The following is a 5,000-nucleotide window of genomic DNA, read 5'->3' as shown; positions in this document are numbered from 1 at the left end:
GGAAAAGAAGAAAACAACATACGTCAGCGTTAGACAAAAATTGAACCACTCACGCTACTGTAGTCGAAAGTGCGTGGCAATTGATCTGTGTTTTTATGTACATATGGGGGAAATGCTTTCTACGAGGTCAGGCCGCGATTTCTTTGTTCTTATGTAACTTTCTCGGCAAAACTACTGCAATTTTAAAGAGAACTGTACTATTCATAATGGCTTAGGCATACTCGCAAATTAATTCGAGTGGTCCTTTGCAATAGTCGAAGCTATAATCTTCTGATCACTATTTCGGGTGCTCTACATCTGAGCCACTGCAGACTAGTGGAAGCAAAGGACATTGAACTTTAAAACTCTCCTCACACACATATTCAAAAACAGTAGAGGTTCCTTCAACCTTGTGGGAAACAAACAAGTGAAAAACAGGTAGAAGGCTTCTCATGCTATTCTCACCACTTACCTTTTTTCGCTTGAGAGTCTTTTATCTGCCAAATGCAGAATGCAATTATGATACTTCTCAGTCTGACTATGACCAAAGCTTTTATGCTTCGTCCGATGTTGCGAAATTTTGGTTAAAACTTGTTCTCGACACGTTTGGAACTCTTAACGTGTAAAGTACTAAAATATACCGAGCAATTTGATTATTACGAATTATTTCAGTGATGGCTTTACAAGTAAGAACAAGTAAGCGTCATCGATTTTGACCACGTTATAGATAGCGTAAGCTTTGAATAAGGCCTTGATATACCATTGGAGAGAAGAAAATTCATCAACAGGTTTGCGCAACGCGCTGAGTTAAATCCGCTTTAGGATCATTCCTAATACTGACTGAAATAAGACAAACAAAATGCAAGAGATTTGAATTCCCCCAAATAATATTCCAACAACCATTTTTTCTGATCGCGCACTCAAGCATGCTTTTCTCAAACTCATTTGCCGTAGAAAGAAAACGGTGCGAAATGATGTTCAACTACTGCTAATATTCCCTTCTATCAACAATTACGACAGCGTTACTTAATCGTTTTAACGTTCTTACCTTTAACTATGAGTTTTCCAAAACTCTTCTTTTACATCACCATTAAGTTTTCCAGTGTAAGTTACTAAACTTGATATTGAAGGAACAAGAGAATTGAGTGAACTTCTACTTTTTCTGCAATACAAAATCAAATCATACACATTCTGAAGTTTCTAACTTTTGCATCATTGCATGTTCTCAAGTGAGACGACTTTAAATTTATTTTTATATGATCTTTGACTTGAAGAAAACCCGCACTTGTTGAAATACCTATAACATAGAATTTTTAGCGATTGTACTGAAAGATCATGTTGCATGTCTTGAAGCAGTAATTCAGCGTTAACGATCCTGTTGACATGTTCTTTGACTTAGAGAGAACCCGCACGTGTTCAAATAGCTATAGCATAGAACTGTATATGCTTGCCGCCCAATTCTCGTTGAGATTATTCAGTTCCCCAAGATTACGGCAAGGAATGGAAATTAACAGAGCCAACAAGTTACCTGACAGGATTTATTTATTAAGACAAAGAAATTAATCCTTTGTCAATGAATAACGTTTTAGTTTATAATTCTTAACAAATGTGATTGCAGTTGCCCTTATGAGATGAAGATCATTGACTGGAAGCAATAGAAATCTAGCTTAGAAACTAGTGTTTCTTTTTCCCTTTATGCAAATCTTATATAACTCTATATTATAAGTTATTTCTGGACTGAATAAGTGATATACTTGAATGAGATTTTTTTTTCGGGATTAAGGTGTCATCTTTGCTATTCCACTGAATTTTTGGGAAGGCCTAGCCAAGTGCAAGATTTACAAAAACCCTAGCAGATCGTGCCGTTCAATGAAGTATCCAACACGCTATTTTACGCCGCAAAACTTAATGTTGAAGACGAGGTCGTTGAATGCGGCTACCAATTTAGCTAAGAAATTCACGGCCAAAAAGAGCAGGTAAAATCTCAAACAATCACAACTGAGGCGTGTTTGTTTTCCTTTTAAAAGACACAAAATCAGCAAAAGAAATCACCGACAGTCAAGGGCATTCTATTGCTTACCTTGGCCGGCAGTGGAGGAATGCCATGCTAGCATGCTGCGCTTGATCAGTAGGGCACTAAAACGGCCGTCAAGCTGAAATATTGTAAAGAACAAATCAATGGTTGATTGACAGAGCGAAGAAGAAAAGTCTGGCTTCTTAAAAAATACTAACCTTATTGCTAGAAAGTCTTTCAAGATGAATTTAGAGCCATCGGTCCCTCCTCGCGAACTCCTTAATTTTCAGGAGTTTAATTTGTTTCAAGGAAATCGTTTACAGTCGTTTTGTTTACATTCTAAGATTCTCGTAAAAACAAGTCTCATAAAATTGCCCGCCAATGAATGCTTTTTATTGATGCCAGAGCCACGCTACCGTGAATGGCTTTCATGGAACTTCGTGTTACCGCCAAATCGTCTGATAGCAGAATGGCGATTTATCGTCTTATTCTGCTTAAGCCTGATGACTTAATTTCACCGTGTTATGCCCACTCGGTTCCGCGCAACAATATTATGTAGGTCATTGACTCAGTTTTTATCTTTCTTTTAAACACAAGTAGAGGTATACGTGGCACAGTGAGTAATTGTGGATGCGAAAATGAAACTGAAATAAAGATGCACTGATTAATTTAACAAAGGAAATAGAAAATCCTGATCATGCTGATGAGAACCTCAGTGTTCAACTGTTCATGCGCATTTTACGAGAGGAGGCTGTACGAGAGAGAGTTTCAAGTCAGTTTTCGGACTTTTGGTTGCCGAACGTTGTTGGTTTGGCGACACGCACTTCAGACTTTCCGGTATGTTATTGATTGTAGAGTGCCGGTATCAATTCTCGAGAGGTAAATTTTAGTTGCCCTCTAAGTTGCTTATGATTATGTGCGGATTTTGCCTGCAAAATAAAACGAATTTCAGCTTTGTACAGAAGCTCAACGTACACCTCAGCGAAAATTACCATCTTCTCATTTTGTATTGGTTAAATGAACAGAGACAGTAATGGTGAATAGTATTAACGGAAATTAAAGAATCTGGAGAGAATTAAAAACTGTGAAACGAGAGTCTACTCTGGGTGTAATCATCTGTTCCTCTCAGTTTCCTAAAGACTGTCTCGTAAAGCGGAAAGAATTGCTTTAAAAAGATTGATCTGATTCGATACTAGAGGTCACACTGAGGTGAAAACAACAGGAATCCGTAAATATGGTGCACTGTGACATTGTATCCATTCTGGAAAATTAGTGAAAATACAGATTACGTCTTATACCCAACTGTTACATTGGTGTCCAACTCAAGAATAGGCCTTACTTTCGTCGTCAACAAAGATTAAAAACTTGTCTTACCGAGTTCGCATGGAGCAAATTTTCATCTCTCTGTTTGTTTCGTATGTATTGAAGTCGATGTCTTTCATTAACATTGGAATACTGAGTATGAAATCTCGCACGTACGAATGAATCAGTTTCCTCAAGTTATAAAATTAAATACCGCAGTAAAAGATCCTAGTCATATTAAGAAAAAACAGTTATTTTGCCAACTTAAACAGCTGGTTTAATCATCTGGCTGAGATGGTCCAATATTGTTTGCATTGCATAATTAGACTCTAGACTTGTAAAATCAAGTTTCTTTCAGCCACGAATAGTCACTGGGATGACTGAACCTTTTCGAAAGCCATCGCATCTCATGTTTATAAATATGCTCCCCAATCGCCCTCCTTTTGCTATCCTTCTCACTACGAATGAAAGAAACTATATCTATTTTCAGGACAACAATTCTAAAGGATTTAAGATGAGAAAGAATGTACGCTGCGCGGTCTTTTTCCAAACGTTTTTTTTTTAAGATTGACGTGTTTAAGCCAAGCCCGGAGGTAAACGAAAATTATTAAAACTTAGCATACTTTTCTGGTCCTGCACACCTTGCTTTATATTACTCCCAGCAAATAGAGAGATGAAGGTCCTTCATTAGACGTGTATCCAGTTTTTAAGTAGTTTCCACGGGTCGACTCCATACAATTTTATTTGCAAGCGAAATCACCCCATAGGGTTCCTTCCCCCCGCCCCCAATTCCTAATGGCGAATGCGAAGTTCAATACAACAGCAGGCAGGTGTAATGCATTAGTCATGACAAAACACACAGGAGACGCATTTTTTCAATACATATGTAAAATTGCTCACTTGCGGAGGAATTCAATTCAAAGTCTAAAAGTCCCAGTTGTCTGGGAGGAACAAATTACATTCTAAACCCAAAAAGAGAAACAGGGCATTAAAAGATGATTCAGTGAGAGACACAACCACTCACAATTTTAGACACGACACCAAATGAGTACTAGTAATTTAGAATTGACTATGTAAAATAAAGGTTGACCTCCTGACGTATTTGAATTCAGTTTGAATCAGGTCATTTTTGCACCAAAAAGCATTGTCCTGTTTGTGTCAGCGTGATAAATCGAAACCTAATAACGCTTTGAAGGGAAACAGCTCGCCCCGTAAAGTAATCTCCTACCATATCTACAATAGGGTTAGGATTGCTGTCTTCGTTGGATTCCACGTACTATTGCACGATAGTCTGTTGAAGGTGGCTTACTACACTTTTCCGAAGAAAAAGATCAAGATGTTGAAATCTGTGAAATTACAGCAATAGTGATACTCACTGCAATGCAATGTAAAATATAATTTCATCTAAAAATAAATGCAAATCAGGGGAAAATGCTTAACACATAGTGACCGAGCTCCTGGAGGGGCGACTGGAAACTAGACATTCTCAAAAACCAGCAGCATCGATTGCAGTGACTAAGTAACACTTCAGAAGAGACATCCTGATGCTTTAATTTCACAGGTTTCAAAATCTTGATCTTTTTCTTGGGTAAACAATCATTCTCACATTCGATCACTTGAGTAGTTGGTTGGCCGCATCATAGATTTGCTTCAATGTGACTGCGCAATGCAGTAATGAGCTATGCTGTCAGTCGTTATTTGACTC

At 37.9% G+C, this 5,000-nt stretch overlaps 1 protein-coding gene across 4 annotated transcripts in view; it reads right to left on the bottom strand.

The window, feature by feature from the left end:
* Positions 1-3,980, bottom strand: part of LOC137975417 (collagen triple helix repeat-containing protein 1-like) — a 29,225-nt gene extending 25,245 nt beyond the window's left edge. Inside the window, exons 1-3 of one of the 4 annotated variants that reach the window (XM_068822535.1) lie at positions 3,919-3,980; positions 2,060-2,132; positions 1,028-1,141 (exon numbers count right to left, since the gene is read on the bottom strand). The gene's annotated coding sequence lies outside the window, so the exon portion shown is untranslated. Of the gene's footprint in view, positions 1-451; positions 529-1,027; positions 1,142-2,059; positions 2,133-3,918 lie in introns of those variants that run through there. The other 3 variants (XM_068822534.1, XM_068822533.1, XM_068822536.1) reach the window with 3 other exon arrangements.
* Positions 3,981-5,000: the final 1,020 nt, after the last annotated feature.

The sequence above is a fragment of the Montipora foliosa genome, chromosome 11, assembly GCF_036669935.1.
Source record: "Montipora foliosa isolate CH-2021 chromosome 11, ASM3666993v2, whole genome shotgun sequence".
NCBI classification, from domain to species: domain Eukaryota; kingdom Metazoa; phylum Cnidaria; class Anthozoa; order Scleractinia; family Acroporidae; genus Montipora; species Montipora foliosa.
This window is presented reverse-complemented; position numbering and strand designations above follow the sequence as displayed.